Below are 16,662 nucleotides of genomic sequence, written 5' to 3' on the forward strand. Positions count from 1 at the left end.
TCACTGAAGGTCACAAAATATAAACACATTCCATTGAGTTCTTTAGAAACAATGACTCATTGGTGTGCATGTGTTTATTGTCTTCTTAAAGATAGTGATATTCTAGTTTCATTAAAATCCTCATTTAATGTAGTAAAACCTAGCTCAGTATGTCACACCTATACTTAATAACTTATTATATCATGATTGATTAGGTTTATAACCAATAAAGTAAGAATGTCAAATTGTGGTTTCTGTACTGATGAAGCACAAAGCCTTATTGAATTAAGCAACACAAAGATAAGAGGGGTTTAAATGCTCAGGAAAATTTTGATAGAGAAAACAGGATGAGTCTTTAAGTTAAGAGCATAGGTTCTGCATATTGAAAATGTATTCAACTTTCCTGACATCACTTTCATAATCTGTGCATTTATTCTTTCATTTTTTCATCCAATATTTATCAATCCTTTCCGTCGGCAGCCGTCCATCTCGAGAGATGATGGTGTAGCTTCTTAAGAGTCTATCTGCACCGCCGAGAATGGCTGTGCAGTCCGACTCGGGAGTGACACGGTATCTGTCTCCTCCCGTGTTGAATCGACATCTTGTGATGACGCTGGCGTGTCCTCTCCAGTGAAGCTGAAGCTACAGAGCCTGGGCAGGGTGATATGGAGGGTCTGCTGTTGCCCATGCCCGTCCGTCTCGAGAGACGATGGTGTAGCTTCTTTCACATACCAAGAAATATGCTACTTTTCTCTTCAAGAAACTTAGCCAGGGAGATTGATGTAAAAACATAATTAGAATAATATAAGTATCACTATAGAAATATTCACATACTCTTTCATTTATTCACTTATCTAGAGCAGTAATTTTCAGTTTTGTTTTGTTTTTTATCACATGGCACACATAAACTAATTACTAAAATTCTATGGCACACCAAAAATATATATTTTTCTGACCTAACAAAAAATAGATATAATTTTGATTTATTCGCCAAGGGTGGCTAGTGTTGTGTTGGCTGTTGTCTGAAATCTCTTCCCTTTCAAAGGTGATTTCAATTTTGGGAAAAACCAGAAGATCCAGGGAACCAAATCTGGGCTGTAGTGGGGCTGAGTCATCTGGGTGATTTGATGTCTTAACAAAAACTGCATGAAATGTGATGCATGACCAGGTGCATTGTCATGATGAAGCTGACAATCACCACTTGCCCATAGCTGTGGCCTTCATGCCTCCATGTTCAACCTTAATGCAAAATTTGTTGCAGATCCCTTGCTCTACTGGCTCAGTCATTTTGAATGCCATGGCCATACAGTGTATATATGCTCACTCACTCAACAGTGTGTACTGCCCCCACTGACTAGTACAGTGAAGTCATCATTGCTTATGTATGCACATTCCAATCCACTCTCCTTGGCTGCCAGGTTACATTGATGTCGCATTATATTAATAATGGCTGGACTTTTTCTGGACAGATCTCATTGTATATTAGATATATAGCTATTCAAACAAGTTAAGCAGATTATGACCCCTCAATCCAATTTTAAACTTCCTAGAGCAGGATTTAAAGGGTAGCTGTAAAAAAGCATCGTTTTTGAAACAAATATTATAGGTTAAGAGAATAAATATTTTATGTGATATGTGTGTGTATGTGTGTGTTATGGGGAACAATAAAACAGGAAGAAATGGCCCCCAAAGGAGGAAATAAAGTATGAGGAAAGGCCTCTGAAGTATGATAGCATTTGAGCTACTGCAGGAGTGGAGCAAGGAAGAAGACATGTGCATCTCTAGGGAATTTCACATACCCTTCAGAATTGCCGTTGTAAAGATCTTGAGGCAGAAATGTATCTGAGTATACCAGAAACAATAGAGGCTAGTGTGGCTAATGCAGAGGAAGAAAGAAGGGAGTGGGAGTGATAATTATTTTAAGGAGTGCAACTTATTATCCACCTTTTTTCTTTTCTGGCAGAACAGTATAGTTTCCTTGTCTCCTTGAAGATGTCATCTTATAATCGATTTTGAGCCAACAGAGTGCAAGTGAAGGCTATATCTGCACTCATAGTTGTTGCCCTAAAATACTCCCACTCAAGAACACCTATAAGCCCCCAATGCAGAGGAATTTACAACCTTAAGAAGTCTCATGTTTGAACATTCCAGAGCATAAGACAGCATTAGCTTAGTCACTAATCAGCACTTTGAAGAGAAGCTCTCATCACAGCTATTCCTTTTCAAATTTAAACAAGTAGGAAGTAAATCATACTGTGTTAAGTAATGAAAAGTGAGATTTATCTGTTATAGCAGCTATTCTTACCATAGCTAATGTGGAAGAGGTCAATAACAGGCATTAAAATTGCTTAGAAAATACAGGCCACTATAAAGATCAGGCTTTGTAATCTGAACAAGATTGGATATTAACATAGTTTTGAACATAATTTGTCGTATTTTTTAAAGAGATATCAACTACTTTTTATCTATTAGCTATTATTTCAGTTAGAATGAGTCATACTTTTATCAAATTTTAAACCTTGACTGTTATATCTTTTTTTTCCATAGTACCTTGTCATATTCATATATATATATATATATATATATATATATATATATATATATATATCCTAGATATATAGTTAGTTTGTTTGTTTACTTGTATTGTCGGTCTCCCTTGTCCAGAGTATAAGCCTCACAAAAGTAAAGATCTTTGTCTATCTCCTTCACCGATGTATCTCAGTCACCTAAATTAGCTCCTTATACACAGAACCTCCTTGGGACAATTGGAAAAAAAATGGTTAAATGTAACTTATTTTATTTTAAAAGATCATAACAGCTTTACTAAAATAAATTATTTATATACTAAACCAAAACCAAAACAACAACAAATTCTCCCTCATGCATGTATACCTTAAGGTATACAGCATGATGGTTTGATTTATATATTATAAAATGATTACCACAATGGATTCAACTAGCATCCATCTTATATCAATACAATAATAAGAAAAGAAAAAATAGGGGGAAATGTGTTTTTTTTTCTTTCAATAAGAAGTGTTAAGATTTACTCTCATAATTTTCCTATATACCATACAACAGTGTTAGCTATAGTCATCTGGTTGTATATTACATCCCTAGCACTTATTTATCTTATAACCAGAAGCTTGTATCTTTTGACCACCTTCTTCCAATTCTTCTTCTCCCTACCACTTGAGACCACTATTTCTTAAAATAATTTGTTAATGCCTATGTTTAAAGGGAAAAAATCATATCAATGCACTACTGCAATTTATGACATTTATTCCAAATCCCTAGAACTTATAAGTTTTGAAAATCATGTATCACAAGAACTTAAAATGTGTATGCTATGTTTTTGAAAATAAATTTAGAGTAAGAGCCTGAAGAGAAAATTTGTAGTTTCCAAAAGATTTTCTTTAGTTGAAGAGGGAAACACTCTGTGAAGAAAGACGAGAGAAGAGGAAGGAGATGAGGAGGAATTCACTATCTGCACTTGCAGTAGAATTCCTAAATAGTTATTATGAGGACGATAGAATCTGTCAGGCTCCCTCTCCTTGGATGCCCAGGTGTGGGCTGCTTAAAGATAATAATTAGATTCACATGTGTAGTGCACTTGCAGTTATATGAGCATTGATGTGATATTTTGGCTAGTAGCTGGCTTTGTCTATGCAGAGCATATAAGGGGCAGGAACCCCCATGGGAGTGTCTGAGCAGTGAGCGACTGGGCAGCAAGCAGTGGGCAGTGAGTCAATGGCAAGTGGCAGCGCCAAGCAGTGGGAGCATGGCTGGCAGCAGGCTAGTGGTCCAGTGCACACCCACAGTGCTGTGCATGTGTGGATGCTGTAATGTCTGCAATAAATGGAATGTCAGATGCCACAACCTTGCCTTGCATATTCCTCCAATTGCTGGACAAGAAGAACCTGCATTGGTTTCCATGACAGTTATCCAAGCATTTGGAGATTCTCAGAAACCAAAAATGTTCTCTTAATAATATCCCCAACTTTTCCTTTCCACCGTTTTAAAAATGCCAGGATGTCCATATCTTTGTCTTTTATCTATATAATTAATTCTCACCATCCCTGACATAGGACAGGCTGTGATTTCCCTTGAGAAAACCAGCAAATTAAGACAGAGACTTAAAATAATTTAATCTAAATTTCACAGCACACTTAGGGCAGGATGGGAACCCACATCTTTTGGCTGCCAATATGATGTTCTTTATATTTCTTCATGTGACTAATTTCTTTGTTGGAAAAAGCTAAGATATTGGATGTGTAGTGTGTAAACAAACAAACCAAAAATCCATGCATGTAATAGATATTTGTGGTAGTGCTTACTTGAAAAAGATAAGAAAGAAAAACATTGAAAATGCAAGAGTTTGAAAGAAACAGTGTTAAGGCCAAGAGAATAATATGTAATCTACTTAGTATCAAATGGCCGAATCATTGATACAATAAATATACCAGTGATAAGAAAATGAAAGTGCCCACCATTCCTGATCTTGTAGTAGCAAGGATAACTTTTTAAAATTATTTATTTATTTGTTTGTCTATTTATTTATTTATTTATTTATTTTTAGAGAGAGGGGAAAGGAGAAAGAGACAGAGAGAAACATCACTGTGTGGTTGCCTCTCACTCGTGCCCCCAACCGGGGATCTGATGTGCAACCTAGTCATGAACCCTGACTGGGAATCGAATCAGCAACACTTGGTTTGCAGGCCAACTCTCAATCAACTGAGCCACAGCAGCCAGGTTAAGAATAACTTATTTTTAGCTTTAATATCTAATCACGATTTTTGACAGTCAAACTTAAAACATATAAATCTGGAACACTATAATTAGTCATAATTTTAAAAGAGAAGAATGGTATAGATAATTCTTATAGTATTTTTTAATGAGGTAACTAATTTTCTTTGTCATATGGGAAAAAATATGAACCTATTCCTCTGTATATCATAAGGTAACCTAGAAATCTCATATAGATAAAAATAAAAGGAATTTTTTTTATTGTTGTTTGATCGTTGATCTCAAATTGTTGATTTTGAGGGACATTTTCTAATTGATCAAAATGTATATTTTAGTAATATTGAGAAACTATACATATTTTTCTATAGTATTTTTCTTAGGATTTATTTAGCAGAAGTTTTTACTGCTTTCCAAAAGAAAAGACAATAGGATTTCTACACACTCGACTGCAGAAGTGTTTAACTTGAAATGAATTTGGGGTTTAGGAATGAACAGAACTGAATTCAGCTTCTGACTCCATCATGGGCCAGCCCTTTGCCTCTAACCAGTTAGTCACTTAACTTCGGGAGGCAAGTTTCTCCATTGAGTAAAGCAAGTAAGTGATGTTAATTACATTCTCTTGTTGTAAAGATTGACTCACATGATGGTAGAAAAGGCCTGAGTTGTAACAAATTTTCAATAACTATTAACCACTATAATTAAAATACATCTGACATCTTGAGCTGAATTAGTTGGTCACAATTTAATGCTTTTCACAAAAATAGAGAAGAAGCAATGACATTTTAGATAATATTATTTAAAGGGTTTGAATTTGAAGTGCCAGCGAGGTGCTGGACATTCTTGAGCGTGAGGAACAAAATGATTTAGACTTAGAAGACCATTAAAGAGATCACACTGTAATCTATTCAGTGTTCCCTGACCAAAAGCGGTCATTAAAAATGATATGTAGGGGAAAAAAAGGGCATCATTATAAAATCAACTACTGTTATTTGCTTATTTAAAATTTCAAAAATTTTAATTACTACAAAACTACTATGACTTAGGGATTTCAGTCTATAAAACTGGGAAACTATTTACAAAGTGCTTAAAATGGTGCTTGACACACAACAGGAGAGAGAAAGGAGACACTTTTACATTCACATACAGACATCCACTGCATGAATTGGTTATCTGGATAAGTGATAAATGAACAGATAGGTAATAACATACAAACTTTTTTTCCCCTTTAATGGGGATCTTTACAAAAATAGAAGGGCCTGAATTAAGAGTTTTCTGTAACAGTACCCATAAGAATATACTAATCTTTTGTAATGTATTTTTTAGAAATAGTAGAAAAGGCAAATACAAAGTTCCTATTCGAAATAACACATTTCTACTTTTTGATTTGTAAACGGAGGCACAGGTAATCATATTATTGAAAGACAATAACTATACATGGTAAGATGAATTCATGTGTTGGAAAATATAACTAAAATATGCCCTGTGCTACTTTTCTGATCCCTCATGGAATAACAATTAAAAATCAGTGATCTGGACTAGCCTCTTTAAGAACAAAGTTATAATGGAAGTAATGAAATTAGGCAGGAAAGCTTTTCACTACCCTTTTGTCCTCCCATGAAGTAATATTTTCTCTTCAATATATACTATCTTTTAAAAATGTTTGTATAAATGAAGTTAAATACTTAGTATAATTTTTTCCAACTTAAATAACATGGAGAGATTTTTAATGCTCAGAGAAAAAAAGAGAAAAGAATTGTGCTGACATCTATGAATGTCAGCTTTTTAAAACTTTTTCCCAATTAATGAACACATCTATATTTCATTATGATCATTCCATAAGGAACAAGACATTTTAGCATATAGTAGGAAGAACATAATCCCTGAATAAACTAAAAAATTTTTTCATGAAAAATTTACCAGGGAGTATTTTCATTTTTCTCATTCTGCGTGGAGCTGTTGACCAGCATTTGAGAATGGTTTAAAGCAAATTTCCCACTGTTTAAGTCTGTAGCATAAAAAAAATGTCTATCCTAGAAGCACATAAACTCAACGAGTGGATAATTAAAAGAATGTACACATATCATAGAATCTTAGTCTATGAAGAAATATTGAGAATCTAATGTTCCACTTGTCTTTGAAAAATACCATCAAGAAGTTCTTTTATCATTTTATCTTTTTACAACAAAATCTCGTATCTACACTCATCTGCCCTATGTGTCTTCCTGTTTCAATGAGTGATTTGACCTTGACACTCAAAGGCCAACATCTACACTAGTTCTAGGAAATTACCTTCTGTCTCCTTCTGAATTACAATTGGCCACCTGTCTTCTGCAACATCATTTTCTGTTGGATCTTCCCTATCATTAAATGAAATGGTCTTGAGTTTTCTCTCTAAAAAAGAAAAATACCTCACTTTACTCCACAGTCCTACAAGACACAGGTCTTCTGCCAGCAAGCACCAAAAACCTCTCTCCAGTCTCTACCATTTTCCACATATAAATTTTCCAATGGCCTTCTGTTTGAATTAGAATAGATCTCAGTTTATTTACGTAGAGCCTATGTAACTGTCCCTGTGCAGGTTTAAACTTATTCAGATCGTTTACATCACTTATCTGCTATGGATAGCCATACTAATTGTCTTTCAGACCCTCAAATAGGCTGGCAGCATTTCTGCTTTAAGGGACATTTTGAATTGCTTTCCCCTCTTTCTAGAATGCTGTTGTCAGATATTAAAAGATTTAACATTGTTTTCTGCTCAAGTACCACTATCCTCTGAGTACTGCAACACCAGTTAACCTTCCATAGTGTCCCCCACTCTGTCACTCTCATTACCTATTTTACATTTCTCATATCACTATCTGCAATTGACTTTCTTTTTTTGTGTGAGGTGTCTCATTAATACTCTTGGATATAAACATCCTGAAAGCAGGGTCATTTTTCAGTTTTTATTTATTGCTACATCTGGTACACATAAAACAGTTTTTGATCCATAGTGGTAAGCAATAATATTTGATGTTCATAGACACAGATGTTTAATTAGGTATCAATAAATGTACTCAAATTCACACATATGTATTTGAAAAGTAATATTATTTATATTGTTAAGGGATTTGACTTCATTGTAATTTTTTTGACATGGAATGATCAATAATTGCATACATTCTCCTTTGCTATTTTCAAATGATAGAGCATTATTAAATTACACTTTTTATTGTACAATGCACTAAAATTTCAAATATGAGAAATAATATTTAATTTTTGTTATAACTGGTAAACATCAGGTTAAAATATATATGGATAAGCATTTGCACACTTAAAAGTTCAAAAGACCATTTGGATCTTGTTTTATTGGTATAATATTGTGACTTGTAACAAATATATATTTGGTTTTCCTCCCATTACTGTCACAGAGTTCACAAGACTCTTTGAAGTTCCTAAATGCTGAGAGTGATAAAGGTTTCCTTTTTTATGTTAACAAAGTAACTTTTGGACCCCACTTAGGAATCTGGTTATCAGAAAACCAACCATGTGATTACAGAGTTGGAAACTTCAGTCCCACCCACTCCACCCCAAGAGGTCCTGGAGGTCCAATCAATCACCAATGGCCAATGATTTGATCAATCATGATTATGTAATAAAGTTTCCATAAAAACCAAAGAGGACTGGGATTTGACAGCTTCTGGGCTGGTGATCCAAGAAGGTGTTGAGATACTGGAGCACTCAGAGAGCTTGGAAGCTCTGCGTCTTTTCCTCTTATCTGCCCTATACATCTCTCAATCTGTCTTTTTCTGATTTATATAATTTTTTAATAAACCAGTAATTGTGAAAGTAAAATGTTTCTCTGAGTTCTGTGATTTGCTAAGACCCAAGCAGGAGGTCCTGGAACCTTTGATTTATAGCCAGTTGATTAGAAGTACTGGTCTGTCACTAACTTCTGAAGTGAGAGGGCAAAGTAGTACTGAAACCTTAACCAGTGAAAACAAATCTTATGTTATTTCTGTAGTTATTATTATAATTGAGTTGAACTGTAGAACACCCAGCTGGTGTGCCAAGACTTGCTTGGCTGTATGGAGGGCTACCACTCCTTTAGAGACACATGGAAATTGGGTTCAGGAAACCAAAAACATTAGTAAGTGATAATTTATAATATTTCTATTTTTTTGAGATCAAAGTTATATTTATGGTCTCTTGAGAGCTCTTCCATCACAGATACATGGGCAAGCTCTGTGTTTGGCAGACTCTTAAGATAATTTGCAATGATTATTGCCTGTTGGTATTGAGAGTGGGATAGACCTAGTGACTTGATTCTGTCCAATAGAATATAACAAAAATAAAGAGTCATTACTTTCATGGTTAGATTACAAAAGAATGTGACTTCAGAATGCTCACAGATGTCATTAGTCTCATGGAGTGCATGTTTTAATAAGTCAAGCTGCTATGTTGGAGAGACTGTCATGGAAAGGCACTAAGATGACCTCTTGCTAAAAACAGGTGAATAACTGGGTCCTGCTATACGAGCTTGAAAGCAGAACCTTTTCTGATTGAGCCTTGAGATGACTACAGCCCAGCCTACCCCAACAGTGGCCTGTGAGGGCTCCTGAGGTAGGAATCCAGCTAGTCTGTGCCTGGATTCCTGGCACAAAACACTCAACAATAAATACATGGTGTTTTGAGCTGCTATGCTTGGGGATAATTTATTGCACAGCAATAGATAGCTAAGGCTCCTTTACATTCAGAGTCCTTCTTAAAATATATTTAGATTTCCCACCTCTATTTTTTAGACCTAGTTCTATTATAAATTATTAAATGTATTAATTTTTTTATTCTAAACCAATGTTTTCTTCATTTTGTCGAGTGGAATTATAGCCACTCTATATCTAATAATACAATTATCTGAACAACCTTCAAGTTACTGCAATGTAAATTAAATATTATTAGCAATCAAACACTGTATGCATATTTATTGCTATGTTTTTGCAATTACAAAAATAGATGTTTATATGCCAGGTTGGGTAACTCAGAGGAATGGCACACATTTCAGTGGCATATGGATTGAGGAGAATGTAAAACTCAGCATAAATAAATAGGAATTTCCAAGAGTTGGAAGAGCTTGTCAAAAATTATTTTCCCTGACCACCTATTTTATGTTTCTATGAGATCATGCAGGCAGATATTTTGAAATTGATGCTGCAGTTTGAAATGAACACATCTAGTTTCAAAGGGTTAGTAAAATTTAGATGAAAATTAATATATGACTTCAAATTTCCACCAACAATTTACTCTAGTAAACTATAGCACTTATTCTTCACTAGAATTTGAAGCTTTAATATATTACCTTTTGATGTGTTCCTAGCACACAGTAGGCATTCAAAAATTGTAGGGGCTTAAATTTAGAAAGTGCTATTGCACTTCTAATAAAATCTAGTTGAGTAATGAGCACTGTGATTTTGTTACTTTTCTTTTAATTCAATAAAATTTATATTAAGGTATATTTATTAGTGTATGTATTTGCTATATCTCTTTCTTACTAGATACATAATGATAAAGACAATCCATTTTTTAATACCATATACATTTTACTAAAAATAAGATGCACACAAAATGTATATTTAATATATATATGAACTTAAAAAGCAAATAATTAATTCACATTTTCTAATTTTTTAAATAAATATGATCATCTCTCATCACTCAATAAGCTGTTACCATTTAAAAAACCTTAAAAAAGTCTTATTTTACTTTACATTTAACACAATACAAAGTAGGAACTTAATTTGTATCTGAGTAAGTAAATTAAATCCATTAATCATTAAAAAGCTATTTCTAGTTACTAGATTTGTGTCAGACAATTATTGTAAATAACAACAAAATAAACTATTCAATTGTTGTTCATTTGCAACAAAATTAGTTATATAGACTAAAGGTAGCAGAAGAACTACAATGTTTTGGTACAATGGGTTACAGATAATTCCCCTCCTTAAGCTTAATTGTATACGTTATTGACTTCCTATCACATAAAAGAAATATAGGTCTCTCTACTCTGATGATAAGTTTTGTGGTCTTGTCATGGCCTCTAATTTTACCTTCAATTAAATAGTCAAAAGAGCAATTACATTTAAGGGATTTTTTTCCTGATTAGAGCACTTGGCTCCATCTATCTTTTAACTGAGAGCATTGATACAGTCTTGGATTGCTTGAAAAAATTGATAATGAATTATGCTCCTTGAGGCTATGGTTAATTAAATTGGCTACCCTTTTGTCTTCAGCATGGGCAGCTGGGGCACAAGACTACGGAGGACTAATGAATCCTACTTAAGGTAAGTCCTCAAGGGATTTGAATTCCTGCTGTTAGGCAGGAATATGATTCAGATCACAAAGTTCTCCAGTCTTCTAAGTAGGTCAAACTCTCTAAGGAAAAATATAAAGCAATTTGAGGTCTGTTAAAATCAGAAGCTATAAATTTAATTAGTTATTATATCCAACAAACCTTTTCTAAAATAATGCATTATGAAGAATCTCTTAGAAAATTCTTTATATTTAATAGGGAAACATTTGGGTCAGAGAATAGTTCTGTTAGAAGCCATGTCTCAGAATTCAAGGATTTTCAGAAACTAACGTATGATTAAACAGATCATAAGCTTTATATTAAAATTTTAAAGACTATTCAGGTGATTAAAAAAGCCATATCTGGCAGCAAACTATATTGCATTGTGCATCTTAAAATGTAATCTTACTTGTGTCCACCAATTTGGTTTGAAGATAAATAAATATGTTGTGGACTTCTCATTTTTTCACTTATATTTTGTTTGTAATTTTCAGCATTATTCTATGTAAATCAAAAGAAGACATGTAGATATTTCCACAAGTATTATCCATTGCCATGAGAAATGTATCAAACTGCTTTAAGCCAGAAACAAAAAGTTCACAGTAATAATATTAATATTTAATAATAATGAGTTATAAGACACTTGAAATGGAAGGCTAATAATTATTTTCATTGATTGGTTTATTAAATATTCACAGAATTACAAATAGTAGTTATCATTATTATTATCATTTTAAAAATAAAGAAACTGAGGCACAGAGGGAATAAGAAATTTGTTCAAGGTCATGAAGCTAATCCACAGTGAAACAAGATTTCAAACTTATCCTAACATCAGAGCCTACAGTCTTACAGAAAAAGAAATATTGCCTTTTTTTGGCTATAAGCTTAAGTTTCATAGAATGATATATTTCAGATGTGGTGGCAGGTTGAATATAATACTTCATTTTCAGTGTGTCCTCTGGACCAGCAGCATCCGCAACATCTGATAGATTGTTAGAATTGTAGATTATCAGCTGCAACCAGACATACTGAGCCAGAATATGCATTTTATCAAGATCCCCAGATGTTCTGAATTCACATTGAATATGAGCATCACTGATCCAGCACAGTGTTACTGAACTTAAACACACATTTTTTAGAATCCGTGGAAAACTATACATACATATATACACAGTATCTAAATCACAATCTTTTGAGAAAGTGCTGAAGTATCAGTGTTTTTCAGATCTTCAAAGTGATTCTAATCACCTTATAGCCAGGGTTGAAAAATATGGTATAATACTCTACTACAGCACTTCTCAAATTTTGGTGTGTACAGAATAAACTAGAAAGATCTCTAAAATACTGATTGCTTGGCCTATTTTCAGAGGTATTTGATAATATAGATCTAAAATGTGGGCCAAAACTTGTGTTTCCAACACATCTGTAGGTATTGTTCATTGGAGTACCAGATTTTGAGAACCATGAAATTGCTGACTTTATAGAAGAAGTAATTAAGACTGACTGGGGATGGAATGAGAAAGGAGTTGGAAGTATAGATTTTGAATCAGGTATGCCTGGCTACAGACTGATACGGACAGTGGTAAGTTTAAAATAAAAGTGTATATAAATACCTGCAATGGCATCTGATTATTATCCTCACTTAATCCATATAGTAGCTAATTATTGGCAATAATAGATCTGGAACTCAGGCCTCCTGATTTCCCCTCTACATTCTAATTGCATTGGCTAGCATTACATTTTATATTTCAAATTGGAATACTGCTAGTTAATGGAGATGGCCAAACATATGGTAAGAGAAATGGGGAGTTCAAATATTTCATAAAGGTTAATTATCCAAAAGCTAATCACAATGGAAAATCTTAAACATAGACATATGATACATTTAATTGAAAAGATTTCTCTCTTTAGCTTTTTAAATATAGCTGTGGTCAACAATCCTTTTACCAAAAATAGAAAAATTATGAAGGATCTTAAAGGTAGTGTGTTCACACTTGTTCTTCTTAGCTTTTATTATAAAATTTTAACATCAGACATTAGGTTCTCAAGCCTTTTATAAGCTGATTTCTGCCTACTTCTCTGCTCTAGTCTCCTTCCAATACCCCTTACACAATTTCTCTCCAGCTTAAATAAAGAACTTGTAAATTTCTGATAGCAAAATCTTGTTTCATATATCTGACATTCTACACATGAATTTTCTGCTGCATTTACTAGTACTATTTTTGATGATTGTGTAAACCTTAAAACACCCTGTGTGACTATCTGGAATGAAGTTAACATTGTATTGTATTGAAACACTTGATGTACTTGCTAGCTTCACCGCAACCCTTGAGTGAGTAGATCTTCATTATTTATATTCCAAAGCTTCTCTCAAAGTTTGCTTTATTGTAGATACTCAATAACCCTTTGCTGAATGGACAATGTAACTGTTTTTCCCAAAATGGAATAGACACATTAAAAACACAAACAAATGCCATACTGATATTGCAAAATATGAGTACAGAACTGATTTAATGAATTCTGATTGGCTAGCATTTTCAAAAATAGAGATGCAAATATTAAAATTTATATTTAAAAAAACAACATTTAAGTGAATGTTCTCTGCTCTTAGATAAACAAATTATTTCAATTCAATATAGAAACTAATAAAAAATATTTCTTTAGACATTCTCCAAAGCCAAAACTTTGTGTAATAATTTCCACAAAAATCATTGGGTATGGATAAGAAGAATAGAAATTAGAGAAAGAAAAATGTGCATTACACTCACAAATATGATCTTTTATATATGTGGTTAAAACATGTGACATGAAACAAAAACTTTAACCATATTTAAAAAGCAGTCCAAATTCATTTTATATTAAAAGGACATTGCAATTATGGCAGCCAACAAGGTTATGGGAAAAAAAACCTTTCATGAAATTGCAGAGGGAGTTGTGAATCTTGTTGTGCCAAAATAAGTAAACAAGATAAACATAACTCAAAAGTAGAACAAGCAACAGGAATGATATCATTAACAACTAACTCTGACAATTGCAAAGACACAAAAGAATATAAAGTAAATAATTGAGAATGCCAGTAATACAAATATAATAGTAAAATACAGGGACGGGAAAAAGTAGGTTTACAGTTGTTCATTTGGAAAATAATACAATAATTAATAAATAATATAAGAATAAACTCTGCTTTGTATACTCACAACTGTAAACCTACTTTTTACCACCTCATATAGGTATGGATGTGTTCATTCTACTTTTTATCATCCAAAGAGGTAAATTTAATATTAGAAGGCAATGATTGGACTTTGAATCAAAAAACCAAAGTATAAATACATTTCTGAACTTACCGGTTTTGTGACCTTGAGCATGGTATTTAACTTCTGAGCTTCAGTCTTTTATCGCCTATGTGCATGTGTGTGTGTGTTTCCATAAATTAAACAGACATAAAACCCATAACCCACTGTCTATATATGTGGTAGTGTAGGTAGCCACTAGAAATGAGTGGCTGAAGGGAAAATAAAGCAGGGGCCTGCCATTACAATCTAACAAAGAAATTAAAACAAGAGTCTGGAACCCAAAGGAAGCCATGTCTCACCAATTAACTCAGCAGTCCTGAGCCTGGTCTGATAAGATTGCCAGGTGTTCCAAATGTCACAAGCAGGGATAGAGCAGGAGGAGGAAGTCCTTGAGACTTTGCTGAGAAAGGGAACCTCTGTAACAATTTCACTAACTAGGACAAAGAGTCTTTACTAGTGGAGAAAGAAAGTCTTTGTAGCTGCACATTATGCCCAAGGTTTAGAAGGAGGAGAAGGGGGGAAACGTAGAAACTGACTAAAGTATACAACCCCTGAGCCGAAATAGTTGGCATACATAGATTAGCTAAGTACCCACTTGTAGCCTTGGCTCAGTGTATAGAACAAATTTACTAACAACTTTAATTCCTCTATATGTGGGCATTTAGACTAGCCAGGTGCCTGCTTGCAGTTTCGTGCTCGTGTGTGTTTCATAAATAAACTTGCTGTCTCATTTCCACTAAACATGTTTGTCTCTTGCTTGAATCGTTCTCTTGCAGTGAGACCAGAACTGAGCACCAAGCTTGGGGGAGGTCCCTGCCTTGGGTCTCTTCCCAGTAACATATGGTGTACACTTTGTAGAATTCTGTATTTGGCATGCAAGTGTATAACACTTAAACTTTTCAAATCTGTTTAGTATTTATTTGAGAGATAAGGAATTTATAAAATAAAGTAGGCCTTTAACAACAACAAAAAATCAGCTAATATTAATATTAGAGGTCTGAAATTTTATATACTGAATATATCTTTAAATAGTATCCTCTTTACTTGACCCCCCCCCCAAAAAAAACAGAAAAGTGGTAATCTTGTGACCCCAAGTAAATGAGGAAGTTTGACCTCTACTCTTTTGAAGTTCCTGTGTTGGGTCTCTTACCTAATCTCAGATATTTCTTTTCAGGGGCACTAATTTCCTGCTTTCCAGAGAACTGCAGTAGCAGCAATGTGAATCTAGATATAGTCCACATTCTTGGGGAAGATAACATGAAAACCAGGTCTCCTGAGGTTTTTTTTATTTTATTTTATTTTATTTTTTAGTGTTTTCTATCAGCTTTTTCTTTGTGAGATGGACATACCAAAGGCAAATTCTATCACTAATAAAAATTACTCAGAACCTATTCTCAAATACTCTCACTTACACACTCAGTATTTCTAACCAAACTATCAAATTAAGCAGGGGCTTAGAAAGGAGTTCAAAAGCCAAACATCATCAACAGTGATCATAATAATCATTAAAAACATTTTAGTAACACTAACATATTTCTGGATATGCAGGAAATTATTATTTTAAGAATTATTAAAGTAACCATGCATTCAAATACACGTGTTCCTGAAAGTACTGAAATAATCACAGGATTAAATTTTAAAATTCTAAATATTAAGTGTTTGATCTTTTTATAAAGATTTGTCCAGGAATCATTAGACCTAGCCCTGTTATGGGTAGAATGATAGACTGAGATCATCATGAAAATATGATCTATGAATCTACCAAAGTTACCTGCTGGATGAGTTTCAGACATTCCTTTTTTCAGCTTGAGAAAATTTTATTTAGTCAAACAGCATCAGACTTGGTCCTGAAATTCCTCTACTAGTCCACCTATAGGCAGATTTTTTGTTTTGTTTTTCCTTTTCTGGAAACCTTTTTGTTGATGTATTACTTTATAAGAGAAGAGTGTTCTTTTTCTCCAAGTACTTGGGCAGAAGTATACTGTACCTCTTTCCTATACTATATCTAAAAAACTGAAAGAATAATTGCAATACTGCTTTTAAAACACAGCATTAGAATAATCTTAATTCATTATTTTACAAACATTTAATAAGCACCTACTATCAGCCAAGAGTTCTTTGGGGTACTAAGAATATAATTATAAACAAAACAAAATCCTTGGACTCATAGAACTTGCATTACGAAGGCATGCACAGGGGGTAGAGGAATAAATAATAGAAAAACAAACAAGCAAGTATGCCTTATGTTAGGTAAATGCAATAGAAGTAGAAAATGCCAAAGAAGGAAACTAAGGAGTACATAGTAGCAGGGCTGGATAC

This window comes from Furipterus horrens, unplaced genomic scaffold (assembly GCF_987537825.1).
Source record: "Furipterus horrens unplaced genomic scaffold, mFurHor1.1.pri manual_scaffold_2, whole genome shotgun sequence".
Taxonomy (NCBI): domain Eukaryota; kingdom Metazoa; phylum Chordata; class Mammalia; order Chiroptera; family Furipteridae; genus Furipterus; species Furipterus horrens.